Source organism: Phalangium opilio, unplaced genomic scaffold (genome assembly GCF_054372755.1).
Source record: "Phalangium opilio isolate 3A_F unplaced genomic scaffold, DU_Popi_V2 ptg000209l_1, whole genome shotgun sequence".
Classification (NCBI taxonomy): domain Eukaryota; kingdom Metazoa; phylum Arthropoda; class Arachnida; order Opiliones; family Phalangiidae; genus Phalangium; species Phalangium opilio.
This window is the reverse complement of record NW_028324217.1, coordinates 3,248,669-3,263,592: the sequence shown is the minus strand read 5'-3', so window position 1 is coordinate 3,263,592 and position 14,924 is coordinate 3,248,669. Positions and strand designations below refer to the sequence as shown.

The following is a 14,924-nucleotide window of genomic DNA, read 5'->3' as shown; positions in this document are numbered from 1 at the left end:
TTTCTTAAATTACTAATTACCAATCAAAATATGCTCGGCCGGCATTGTTCTAAAAAGCTAAAAGCTTAATGTATCATAAAAACATACTGTTCAAATAACATGTACTTGATACAGCGTGGACGTGTAGAGTTACTTGTACCAGGAATGCATACAGCTACTAGGAATCATTGTGTATCCACCATTTTAATTTCTCAACGCGCTTTGTGGGAGGAGCTAGCTAGACTAGTCATTATGTATAATCGAATTTTACCCATAGAGAATTAATAACGTATCTCGCTGCCTGCGCACCAAGGACCTCGTGTTGCTACCAACCAATGAAACTACAGTTATAAAAGACTCCATCAGAATTATGACCTCGGCGTGACGCGTAGTAAGTTCTCAAGCCCGATATACCCACAAAACCCAAATAGGGTCTTTGCAGTACTACGTCATGAAACGTCAGGCTACCTTCCACTAGCGCTGAAAAACATACCAGGAGGAGGGGCTTATATAGCTTTCATTCTGTTAAAAAAAACATACCATAATGGCGCAGGGGGCGGAGTTAAGCCCGAATTTTCAAGTCCCTATTCATAGAAATTAACATGGGGGATATATGGCTACACAATGATTCCAATTAACTGTATGAATTCCTGTTTTTACTTAAGAGGTATTCCCCGATAATAAGGAAACATATTATCGATTATTTCAAAATCGATTAATCGATTTGGGGGAAAAGAAAAAGTATATGTAGGCCTAGCTTTCCTTTTCCAAAATATGATAAGGTAAAATGAACTATATTTTATTTAGTACTCTATCAGGCTGAGATTGTAACTTCTAAGCTAGTTCGCGTTTGATTTGGAATTTCTGGACTTTTAATTGAGATAGACTATTCTACAGGGCCGGTAGGCCCTTGTAGATATGACTTGACACCCTTTTGTAACGTTAAAGCAAAATTCACATGCTTTTACTAAATTTCCTATGGAGATTAACATGGGGTTTTTCGTGATTTACCCCCACCGCGCACAGAAAAACTACAGCGAAGTTACTTTTCGGAATACTCTTGAATTAACAATTAAGTATTCAAGGTGTGCTATCGGCTAGTTTAATTTAAATCAATTAACTCTAAGTATGTTAATTTTAGTTAATTCTGAAAGTACGTCAAAAATTACTTTTGGGTCAGACTATCTAGCAGTAGACGCTGACAAATTACTTTGGTATTTCATCCGAGCTTGAGCACCTTTATATATATTTTTTAATTAACTGTAGCACCCTTAATAAGAAATACGTCGTTATCAGGTCGAATTTTCGTCTAGAAAAGTAATTCAGGTAAATAATTGCAGTTAACAGAGGTTTTTATATCATTTAAAGTAAGTTTTTGGAACGTTCTTTACGGCCAAGGCTTAATTTGTATTTTAGTTTGTCTATGTAATATAGTCTTTATAGTGTCTTTCTTTCCCCTTTAAAGATAAAAAAGCTAATTTCCAGCTCTGTATTTCAAAAATACGCAGTCTGCTTCGTTTTCTGCTACCAACAAATATAGGAGGTATACAGGGTTTCATTATTTGTTAATCTCATTAAAATGCTACTAATTGTGAAGATGTGTGATATTATATTTCCTTAAACTGAACCAATGTAGAGGAATTTCCATGTTTACATCAGCACAGATTCTCTCAACGTAACCACGTTGGAAACGATTCGTTAAAACAATTTTTTTCCTGGAGAAACAGTCCGTATATGATATTACGTTTTATAAATTATTTGTTACAAAGAGTGGATTGTTTAATTTAGAAATATAAGTAACAGTGGTGCTGGTTAATCCAGGAGAACATTGTCTTTACGTTTAGTCAAATAAATTCCATGTGCAGATTTTTTCAACGTAAACAGAGGGTTGCGTTCGCTATTTCCACAGTCCTTATTGCCGTTTGTTTATATGTCAGAATTGCTATGAATTGTTTAGGTATTTGATTTAATTTCTGGTATTTAAGCGAAACTATGGAATCACATCATTCATTAAAATTGTAACCTTTGTAGTGATCCGTTGTAGCGGGCTCCCCGGTACAACATATTTAATTGTTAATCTTCACGTTACCGCAAATTTAGCACGGGGCATGATAAAAATTGAACGCAATGCATTGGAACTAATCAAAAACTCATCTAAACATTAAAATTAAGGTTAATAATTTTTTGAAGCTCAATTATAGCTAAATCAATACTGCCAAACCACAATCCTTCATTAATTTCAACATAATTAAGTATAATTAGGGTGAATTTAAGCATAAAATATACATATTTTGGATAAAAACTCGAATAAATTTTAAATGTACTACTTAATTAATATTTAAACTGTATAGCTGTTGATAAAGCCTCGTATTTCTATTTCACACTTAATCAAGATAAACTTTTAATTAAACTTAATCAGGATAAACCTTTAAATTATACTTAATTAGGATAAACCTTTAATTAAACTTAATCCAGATAAACCTTTAATTAAACTTATTCCGGATAAACCTTTAAATTTAACTTAATCCGGATAAACCTTTAATTAAACTTAATCCGGATAAACCTTTAAATTTAACTTAATCCGGATAAACCTTTAAATTAAACTTAATCGAGATAAACCTTTAAATTAAACTTAATCGAGATAAGCCTCTAAACCAAACTTAATCGAGATAAACCTTTAAATTAAACTTAATCGAGATAAGCCTCTAAACCAAACTTAATCGAGATAAGCCTCTAAACCAAACTTAATCGAGATAAGCCTTTAAACCAAACTTAATCGAGATAAGCCTTTAAACCAAACTTAATCGAGTTAAACCTTTAAACTAAACTTAATCGAGTTAAGCCTTTAAACTAAACTTAATCGAGATAAGCCTTTAAACTAAACTTAATCGAGATAAGCCTTTAAACTAAACTTAATCGAGATAAGCCTTTAAACTAAACTTAATCGAGATAAGCCTTTAAACTAAACTTAATCGAGATAAGCCTTTAAACTAAACTTAATCGAGATAAGCCTTTAAACTAAACTTAATCGAGATAAGCCTTTAAACTAAACTTAATCGAGATAAGCCTTTAAACTAAACTTAATCGAGATAAGCCTTTAAACTAAACTTAATCGAGATAAGCCTTTAAACTAAACTTAATCGAGATAAGCCTTTAAACTAAACTTAATCGAGATAAGCCTTTAAACTAAACTTAATCGAGATAAACCTTTAAACGTAAGTAAAATTAAGGTGAAATTAACGCAAAACACGATTTTTTTGGTTAAATTCATGGATACCTTATTTAATTGAAATTAAAACTACACTTATCTTTCACCCAGTCTCAATTTTCCTATTTAATCTTTACAATTAAATGAGCACTAAAGTCCATATTTAGACCCATTTCAAGTCCATATTTAGACCCATTTCAAGTCCATATTTAGACCCATTTCAAGTCGATATTTAGACCCATTTCAAGTCGATATTTGGACCCATTTCAAGTCGATATTTGGACCCATTTCAAGTCGATATTTGGACCCATTTCAAGTCGATATTTGGACCCATTTCAAGTCGATATTTGGACCCATTTCAAGTCGATATTTGGACCCATTTCAAGTCCATATTTAGACCCATTTCAAGTCGATATTTAGACCCATTTCAAGTCGATATTTGGACCCATTTCAAGTCGATATTTGGACCCATTTCAAGTCGATATTTGGACCCATTTCAAGTCGATATTTGGACCCATTTCAAGTCGATATTTGGACCCATTTCAAGTCGATATTTGGACCCATTTCAAGTCGATATTTGGACCCATTTCAAGTCGATATTTGGACCCATTTCAAGTCGATATTTGGACCCATTTCAAGTCGATATTTGGACCCATTTCAAGTCGATATTTGGACCCATTTCAAGTCGATATTTGGACCCATTTCAAGTCGATATTTGGACCCATTTCAAGTCGATATTTGGACCCATTTCAAGTCGATATTTGGACCCATTTCAAGTCGATATTTGGACCCATTTCAAGTCGATATTTGGACCCATTTCAAGTCGATATTTGGACCCATTTCAAGTCGATATTTGGACCCATTTCAAGTCGATATTTGGACCCATTTCAAGTCGATATTTGGACCCATTTCAAGTCGATATTTGGACCCATTTCAAGTCGATATTTGGACCCATTTCAAGTCGATATTTGGACCCATTTCAAGTCGATATTTGGACCCATTTCAAGTCGATATTTGGACCCATTTCAAGTCGATATTTGGACCCATTTCAAGTCGATATTTGGACCCATTTCAAGTCGATATTTGGACCCATTTCAAGTCGATATTTGGACCCATTTCAAGTCGATATTTGGACCCATTTCAAGTCGATATTTGGACCCATTTCAAGTCGATATTTGGACCCATTTCAAGTCGATATTTGGACCCATTTCAAGTCGATATTTAGACCCATTTCAAGTCGATATTTAGACCCATTTCAAGTCGATATTTAGACCCATTTCAAGTCATATTTGGACCCATTTCAAGTCGATATTTGGACCCATTTCAAGTCGATATTTAGACCCATTTCAAGTCGATATTTAGACCCATTTCAAGTCGATATTTGGACCCATTTCAAGTCGATATTTGGACCCATTTCAAGTCGATATTTGGACCCATTTCAAGTCGATATTTGGACCCATTTCAAGTCGATATTTGGACCCATTTCAAGTCGATATTTGGACCCATTTCAAGTCGATATTTGGACCCATTTCAAGTCGATATTTGGACCCATTTCAAGTCGATATTTGGACCCATTTCAAGTCGATATTTGGACCCATTTCAAGTCGATATTTTGACCCATTTCAAGTCCATATTTAGACCCATTTCAAGTCATATTTAGACCCATTTCAAGTCATATTTAGACCCATTTCAAGTCGATATTTGGACCCATTTCAAGTCGATATTTGGACCCATTTCAAGTCGATATTTGGACCCATTTCAAGTCGATATTTGGACCCATTTCAAGTCCATATTTAGACCCATTTCAAGTCATATTTAGACCCATTTCAAGTCGATATTTGGACCCATTTCAAGTCGATATTTGGACCCATTTCAAGTCGATATTTGGACCCATTTCAAGTCGATATTTGGACCCATTTCAAGTCGATATTTGGACCCATTTCAAGTCGATATTTGGACCCATTTCAAGTCGATATTTAGACCCATTTCAAGTCGATATTTCGACCCATTTCAAGTCGATATTTCGACCCATTTCAAGTCGATATTTCGACCCATTTCAAGTCGATATTTCGACCCATTTCAAGTCGATATTTCGACCCATTTCAAGTCGATATTTGGACCCATTTCAAGTCGATATTTCGACCCATTTCAAGTCGATATTTACCCCCATTTCAAGTCGATATTTACCCCCATTTCAAGTCGATATTTACCCCCATTTCAAGTCGATATTTACCCCTATTTCAAGTCGATATTTACCCCCATTTCAAGTCGATATTTACCCCCATTTCAAGTCGATATTTACCCCCATTTCATGTCCCAATTTACCCCCATTTCATGTCCCAATTTAAAACCCCTATTAATCTCATATCAAACCCCTGTTCACCCCATATCAGGACCATGCGCCTGATTTACAGGAATATTTATAGTCTTGTTCAGTGGGACTTCACTACCTTTCCTATTGTGTTTGTACACGTTGAAGGCTCTCTTATTATATCAATCCTGACTGAACACGATTTTAAGTAAAAATGTTAATGCCGTTAAAATTATCCAAATGAACTATTTTGGGCAACAACTAATGTAATAGAGTCAGATTGGTTTTAATTAGGGGTGTACGAATACCACTTTTTGGGTATCGAACCGGTTATCGAATACTAAAAAATTTTCCTTATCAAATACCGAATCGAATAGTTTTTATTCCAAATCGAATACCGAATAGTTAGGCCTTGGTAAATATTTTACTAACCGATTAATCGCGAATAGTTAAGCCTAGTATTCGCGAATAGTTAACCCTAATACTCGCGAATACTAGGCTTAACTATTCGCCATTAATCGGGTGGTAACCCTTTATTCGCAAATAAATAATACAAAGCTATGAGAAAAACATTTAGAAGCTCCTAAATTTCAAAATGCCTCTCCTCATTGGTGGCCAAGTATTGTTTAAACTTTTCCTAGGCACTTGATGGTAGTTTTTGATGGAGGACAAATAAAATCGGGATGATAATTTTTAAAATAAGGTGGGTCTCTCTACTGCCAAGGACCTAAATTTATGGTAGTCGAACTTTAACCGAATAGTCAGTTCGGTATTCGATATTCGTATCGAATAGTGAAAATGGGCTTATCGAATACCGAATCGAATAATTCGGTTCGGTATTTGATCGAATTATTCGATTGAAACGGTTAACCGTACACCTCTAGTTTTAATAATGAGCATGTTTTACTTTTTAAAACATCACTTAAAAACCTTTCTGAGGTCTGTATGCACAATTTTTTAAAAATACATGCTTATTGGAAAATATTTCATGGCATAAGAATTTTATTTTTATTTTAGAAACCGAGATTAATATTAGGTCATTACTAATCAACTCGGGCCTTTTCCAAAAAATCGTTTATTTTTCAAGGTCCCTCAACAAAAAACGTTGAAAATATTGCTGGTTTTATAGGTCGGGTTAGGTAAGGCATATGTTAGTTAGGTTACGTGTCATTGAGACACAAATTTCAAGCATTGTACCTCTTAATAGTAGACGTATTTATCCTATAAATGTTATAAATTTAATAAAAAAAAGTTCAATAATAACAAACGTTTTATCGTTGACAGCGTTTAAAAATAAAAATATTTTCTTTTAATAATATGTGGTTTTTCATAGGCACTATATTACGTTAGAAAATTATTTTTGGGAACTCATTCTATGTTCAAACTTCGTTTAAGTTCGTTACAGTGTTACGTAATTTGACTTAAAAATTAAAATAAGCGAATCGCTTTATAACGGTGCATTTCTGCTATTTAAAAATATTTCATTCTTCAAAACTGTAAATTTTGCTTAATGTTTTACAAAATAGATGAGATTATTGCTCATTTTACATAACCACTCAAGTTAATCAGATGTTAACGGGCGTAGATAGAATTTTAATTTAAGCCAAGATGTTTGTCCCATTAGACCAAATCCAAAACCGCCAAATTGCGGTAGTTTTCAGCCGAATTGGAATTCGGTCGTAAGGCAGGCAAGCGGTTAATTACCATAGTACAATTAACTTGAAATGGGTCAATAGGGCCTTAAAAGTTAAAACGGGGGAAATAGGGTCTTTAAATGGGTAAACAGGTCTTTAAATGGGTAAACAGGGACTTGAAATGGTGTATTGACCGATTTGTTTTACACCATAAACGTGGTGCTAAATATGGAAAAAATAAATATTTTACAACTATTTCACTTCACTTGGTTTAATAATGTGACAGAGGTAGCGTACTTTTTTCATACTTTTAACACCATTAAACTAAGTAATATTAGAAGTTCAACAGATTGCCTAACAAAGATGTTAAAAACCACTGTAAATGGTGCATTAATGCCTAATATTTTCTTAATACTTGCAAATAATATTAGCAAATGGCGTGAATTGATCATAAAAATGGGGTTAAAGTACACCCTAAATGATGTCTTTTTTGGCACCGGAAAAACAGCATATATGGTGTTTGAATGCACCGTTATATTTTAGAGTGCAAATGTATGACGGTGAAGCAAACATGATTATTCAAAATTTAATTACATTAAGACTGAAGTGACAGATATTATAAAAAACCGTCTTGGTTTGGACCAAGGCCGAAAAAACAAACGATATGTTTGAGGTTTATCAATTGACTGAAGTTTCAGATATTGAAATTTTTTTCTAGTTATTTTTATCCACTCAATCCTTAATCAATATTTAATTCAATCAACTGATTTTACTGTTAATCGATCTAGTCCCTCTAAATTAATTGAAAAAATTACATATCTACGCTTTTTCAAGAACAATTACATTTTCCGAAAACATTTTATCATGAAATTAATTATTTTGAAGGGATTTCGTGTCGATGCTCTCTAACTTGTAAGCACCTTGACCAACATAGTTTTAATTGTTGCTGGCTTGACAAATTTTCAAGTTTGCACCAAAAGAAGTTTAAATCTGTTTTAAGTTGTTGATAAGACTGTCGTTTACAGTGAATGTCGTCTACTTAAGACAAAGCAACAAAGTTTATCCTGCGTGGTTAAGGGTAAAGATCACATAAACAGAAATACTTCTCAGTATCAATGACTTGTTATATTCATTTCTCGCGGAGATAATATGGTTAAACACATCATTCATTACTAGTTATGCCAAGGTCACATTTAACTCCGACACCCCCTTCCTTCCTCTATTTTCCCAATATATTGCATTTTATAATCACCAGTGGTTCCAGTGTATGGGTCATCTGAGCCGTCGCAACACACTATATTATATTACCATATAGATCGAAACCTTTTCACATTAGTAAACGGTACTGTACATGACACTCCGGGCTTGCCCGCCAACCTTATTAACCTAACGCTATAAAACATTCGTGTACATGAATGGTTATGGTTATGGCTTGACACTCGCTAGCGCCCGAACGACCGATCACTCAGTGTAATCGGTGTACAGTACATTTGTAAGTGAGTTTGGAAATTACATACAGAGAAACTAAAACACAGGTGTGATCCCGCCATTGGGGTGTTTTCTCTCTTTCATTTTCTCGCTCGCTTAGAAGCACCGCTATAGGCAGTGCTAGTTGACTAGCCTCCTGCCCGTAGTGAACTCTGGCACCGTCTGGCGATGACCCTTGGTGCGAGGGAGAATACACCCCAATGGTGGCCTCGCCCCGGTGTTTTCCGAAATGATCTTTACGCTTGCTAAAATGATTACGCGTAATACGTAACCGGTGTAAAGTAGGGGTGACGTTTCAAATGAAGACTGAGTTATGACCAAGAAATTCTTAGGTATGGAAATGGAAGTTCCAGTGCAACTTTACCTTCATAGAGGCGACAATAGAAATGTAGCATTTCGATATACGAAATTTAATGTATAAATTCGCGCAACACCCTGGTTTGGCATCAATTAAATATTTACATTTTCCATTCGAGTTATGCCAAAGTTCGCTTGCTCTTTTTAGACATCCAGTAGAACATTTCAAATATTCAATACTGATGCCTCAACACGTACTCCCTTCAAAATAATTAATTTCATGATAAAATGTTTTCGGAAAATGTAATTGTTCTTGAAAAAGCGTAGATATGTAATTTTTTCAATTAATTTAGAGGGACTAGATCGATTAACAGTAAAATCAGTTGATTGAATTAAATATTGATTAAGGATTGAGTGGATAAAAATAACTAGAAAAAAATTTCAATATCTGAAACTTCAGTCAATTGATAAACCTCAAACATATCGTTTGTTTTTTCGGCCTTGGTCCAAACCAAGACGGTTTTTTATAATTATTGATGACGTCAATTTGTAGGCCTTAATTAATTTAAAGAGACTCCAAATAAGGCAGTGGCACGTGGGTATAAATTATATGAATTGCGTTAGAGCCACGTGACCGATGAGAGGCGTGGTTCAAAAGAAATTCTGTTGGTTTTTATTTTGAAAACTGATTCTCAGACACTAATATTTATTTTCCCGACACTAATATTTTTCGCCGATACAAGACACATGTAATCGTAGACTATATAAATTCAATACAAATCGATTTGTTCCTTTATAATACTTGATCGTTCGATAGATAAAAATGTAAATTCAAGTTTGAAAATACTCTAAAAGTCGAAGTTAGGCGGAGTTACACAATCACGCAAACGAGTGTAACCATAAGTTCATACGATATGTTCCATAATATAAGTTTGTTAGTTTCTGGTAACTTAGAAACTGGAGCTTGTAACTTTGAAGTGATTGAAGTAGGGAGGTCATAGATTCAGGGTAAAGCGACATACGCCTGGTGAGTGAGGCGCTGCTGTCAAATTTGGGTAACTTAGTAAGTTCTTGGAAGAGGGAAGTAACTGGAATGGAAATCTTGCGGTACCCAAGCTCGGGACACGGAATTGCGCAATTGGTTGAACGTCATATAGTGCTGCCACCTTTAAGAGTAATTTTGAAGTAAAAGTACTTTTATTTTTATGGCGAACGTTCAGGCTTGGAAGAGGGAAGTACTCTTTATTTATATTTTTATGATATCGGAAGTCACTTTTACCATTAATGTAACACAATTAATGTAACAGCAGTACTTCCCCATAACTAAACAGAGTAAAAATAATAAAAACAGTTGCGAATTGCGCGTTGCTAAACTTTGGAAGAGAAAAGTTAGCCTAGACCGTGCCGCCCGCCCGTCACTGAATTTATTTTTTTCGAAACTGAAAAAAGCAGACGAATTTCACAAAATAAGAATAAATTTCAACACTAGGTGCCGCTACAGACTGACGTTCAACCAAATTCGCCCCCCTCCTGTCCCGCGCCTGGGTACGTACGGCTTATGTTAGAGGTATCGTATTTTCCATTCCAGTACTTCTCTCTTCCAAGGTAAGTTCAGACTAAATAGGACCTAGATGGAACTTGGTTCTAGCTGCAAAATTAATTAACCACTACCGAGTGTTGTTAGGACTTCAATTGACTCGCTTAATTGCGTCGTTCTCCTTCTCGAACTAGTTATCTCGAGTACTGTAAGTCTCTCAGTAGCATTACGAACTTGAATACAGGTAGTGCCATTCATACTTATGGAACGGAATATATATCTTATAGACTTATGATGTAACTGAAAATAGTCCATACATTAAAAATAGATAAAACGTTCGTTGTTATAGGATTTTCTTCTTAAATGGCAAAGAAACGTGACGCAAGAAAATAAAAGTTCAAAAAAGAAAAAATATTTATTTTTTGTTGCGAAAAATTGCCGGGGACAAAAGGGTTTTTGCAAGAAAACGAAAACAATTTCAGGAGAAAAAAATTGGATTGAATTTTTATCTTGCTGGACTCTTTATTTTAATAATTTTTTATTCTTATTCTTAGGGGGAGGGAATTTAGTAAACTGGTGTGTAATTACATATCCAGAAAGTAAATTGATTTTTAGGTTTTTCGTTACAAATAAATTTGGTTTCAAATTGCATGGGCGTATATAGGCTTGTAAATTGCATTTGAAAGTTAATTAGCCTAGCTTGCTTTGTCATATAATAATAATGTACAGTGTGTAGCGTGTTCAACAGATCTAAGGCCATTAAACACAGATGACTAAAATCCCCGATCTGATCTTCTAATGGCATCGCCTATAGTCACCCCTAGCGGAAGAGTTCCGAAATATTTCGACACATAAATCATGTTATGGACATGGTTTGAGTCGAAAAGGTTTCAATATTGGTCGCAGCGTGGCGCTGCCCTAAAATAAACACGCCCCTTAATTTAAGCATTCACAATCTGATAAGTTAATATTCTGACAAGAAGTGATATCTAGTTTACTAGGGAGAAGGTATAAACTCGCCATATTTATAATCTAGCTAGGTTCATTTCAAAAAGGGAGTACATAGTGTCGTCTGCTTGATATATAGGGTAATCGGGAACATTTATTGGACGGTATGCAGACGACAAAGTGGAAATTTTCATACCCATAACCTTAAGGAAGAAGTAATATCTAGTTTATTAGGGAGAAGGTATAAATTCGCCACGTTATCAGCTTTATCTCCAGTCCAAACGTTACGTATCCTGTCCGGACTGTTAATCCCCGCCGCCTCTAAATTACAACCAGCTGCAGCATCTCATTGGTTCTTGAAAACTCGTGCACGTCAGCGCGACGCGATTGAGGTAAAAAATTACTTGTATTTTCCGACTGAGGAGAGGCTGCGAAATATCCCGGTGGCCTCTTTTACGCCTCCCTTGTATTATGAAAGGGCGATTGCAGGGACTATGGCGCGCGCGAATTAATACTTAGGCATCTTATACCTTCCTCCTAATAAACTAGATATCACTTCTTGATTCTAATTTAAGGAAAAAGAAATACGACAATTCATTTGTTTTTTAAATTTAACTTAAAACAGTTGAGTGATTTTGAAGGTGGACTTTATTGATTTGTCCAAGTACATTTGGCCTAAAAAAATGGACATGTAGGCCTATTCAAATATTTAAATTTTGTAAGACATTTAACTCTACTATCAGCAACGATTGAAATAACCTAGATCATTTTCATAGACCATTTACCATGCTAAACTGTACCAGGAATAAATACAGCTACTAGGAATGAATCTTTGTGTATCCACCATTTTCATTTCTCAACGTATCTAGGCGCGCTTTGAGGGAGGAGCTAGCTAGACTAATCATTATATATGACGAATTTTACCCATAATGAATTGTTTCTAGCTGCCTGTTGCACCTTGCGCCTGCGCGCCTAGGAACTCTTATTGCTACCCAACCAATGATAAAATCCCAGTTAGATAGACGCCATCAGAATTATGATCTTAGCGTGACGCGTAGTAAGTTCTCTAGCTCGGTATACCCACAAAACCCGAAATCATAGAAGTTAATATGGGAGATCAATGATTCTTAGTGGCTGTATGTATCCCTGGTAAAATTCAGACGCTGCAAGAAAAGAATAAATACTTATAAAAAATAAATTCTTTTTGAGATGTCTGCGATAGGCAAGGAAAAGAGATACTTTAGTATTGAATAAAGTTGAATCTCCAGGGCAACCGATACCCTAGCTCTTTAGCAACAAATTGCCCCCATTATTCCCACACATAAAAAATATATATTCTAAATAGGGTTATTACGCGTATAAGTTACCTACTCTAGTCACGCTGAAGTCACTCGGATTGTTCAAAAGAACTTAAAACTTCAGCGAGGCATGATTAACGTTCATCCATCGTTAGGAATGCATTATCAAAGTTGCGCTTCCTTTTCACTTCACTTTATGCATAAGTTAATAATTACACACAATAAGTCAGAAAGAGACACATGGTGTTCTTGAAAAAAGGGTGGTGGGTAATTATTGGGATGAAGTATAGGTACATGAGTGGGATGCGTGGATGGTTCTATGGGAAATCAATTGAATTTTGAGTGACTCGATTTTGAAATGTTAAATGTAACTTCCTTCGTCTATGAGCAGCCCTTAGATTTTGATTGAGCCCCAACAAGGGATGCATGCACACCTGAACCCACAAGTTATGTCATGAACATTGGAGAAGTGTTTATGATTGGATGACCCCTTAATTAAATTAGAAATCATTAATTGTCTATTCAGTTCCTTAATTTCTTATTAAATTTAAGGGGGTCATCCAATCATAAACACTTCCCCAATGTTCATTCATGATAACTTGTGGGTTAGGGGTGCACATGCACTTCCCTTGTGGGGTCTCAATCAAAATCTAAGGGCTGCTCATAGAACTTCTTATATTTAACATTTCATCGATTCACTCAAAATTCAGAATTGATTTCCCATAGAACCATCCACGCATCCCACTCATGTACAATAAATACTTAGGTCCTATAATTACCCAACACCCCTTTTTATAACACAATACAACACCCTGTATGTGTAATATTTTACGTTTTCATTATTATTATTCAAAGTTCATTTCTTGGGTACATTAAATTTCCTTAAAAGCAACAGTCACTTAGAATAAATTTTGGGTTTTCATCTCTACTTCTTTAAATTGCTGCTTTTTTAAAAAGATTCACTTCCCCGGAAGTGAACCATTTACTTCCTATCTTAAAATGTCCAATATCCTAATTGGGAATACACCACAAAGTAACCCCTTTTGAAGACTGCAAATTTTATGTAATAGTTCCTCCTACAAGTCATTGGTTGTGAATGGTTTCCCTGACCATCCTTTAGATGGTTTTCCTTATTTTTTCTTTGAAAAAGGAAAGAATGTCCTGGAAAGTTTTTTTTTTTCGTTTTTTTCTTCATTTTTATCCGAGGGGCTAATCACTCTTAGCATCGAAACATATTGATTATAGATTACTCGTAATCGTTTTTCATTTTAGCACTGTCATGCAAGGGTAGGGCTTTTAAAGATTACACGCAGTTTATAAGTGATATGTTTCTTCCATAAGTATGAATGGCACTACCAATACAAGTTCGTAATGCTACTGAGAGACTTACAGTCCTCGAGATAACTAGTTCGAGAAGGAGAACGACGGAATTAAGCGAGTCAATTGAAGTCCTACCTGCTACACTCGGTGCAGGTGGTTAATTAATTTTGCAGCTAGGGCCAAGTTCCATCTAGGTCCTATTTAGTCTGAACTTACTAAGTTACCCAAATTTGACAGCAGCGCCTTACTCACCAGGCGTATGTCGCTTTACCCTGAATCTATGACCTCCCTACTTCAATCACTTCCAAATTACAAGCTCCACTTTCTAAGTTACCAGAGATTAACAAAATTAGGGATGGAACATATCTTATGAGCTTATGATAAAATCTTTAGTCTGATCAAAGATACACCGAGTGAATGGCCCCTCGGTTTTATTTTCTTTGTCGTTAGGTGGCGCTGCCCAACAGAAATGCGTGGAATGTTATTCTTTTTTCTTTAGAGTGACTTTAGGGTTGGTGGTTCCATAACGGAACGGAGCGGTGGCTATCCATTGTTTATTGCACAGTGACCCTATAAACTCTAGCAGTTTGACCTCTCTTTCAAAGAATGCCCCTTTTTTACTGGTTTCCGGAAGTAGAAAGTTTTTCCGAGTGTAATGTTTGTTCCTACTTTTGAAAGATTTAGGGATGTTGTGCAACGTTCATTGTTTTATTTTATTTTTTCAAAATTTAGGGACACAGCTTTCATTCTTTTATTTATTTATTACTTATTTATTTGACCAAATTCCAAAAGGATTGAATTTAAATTATTTGTTTAATTATTTATGTTTATACCAGGGATAGATTTAATTTTAGAAGTAGGAATGGAGAACGGTTAGTATTTACTTCAGTTATTCCGACTCATA

At 35.1% G+C, this 14,924-nt stretch overlaps 1 protein-coding gene and 1 long non-coding RNA gene across 11 annotated transcripts in view; both read left to right on the top strand.

The window, feature by feature from the left end:
- Window positions 1–14,924, top strand: part of Pkc53E (Protein C kinase 53E) — a 109,617-nt gene that overhangs the window by 43,646 nt on the left and 51,047 nt on the right. The window lies entirely within an intron of this gene.
- Window positions 868–5,907, top strand: LOC149618403 (uncharacterized). Of its 7 annotated transcripts, none has more exons than XR_016375358.1 (4): window positions 868–1,305; window positions 1,445–1,522; window positions 1,577–2,151; window positions 5,581–5,907. It is a non-coding gene; the product is annotated as an uncharacterized LOC149618403 (long non-coding RNA). The 7 variants fall into 7 exon arrangements; XR_016375362.1 differs by lacking the exon at window positions 5,581–5,907 and having other exon boundaries at window positions 1,616–1,705; window positions 1,768–2,239; XR_016375361.1 differs by lacking the exon at window positions 5,581–5,907 and having other exon boundaries at window positions 1,577–1,936; window positions 2,011–2,239.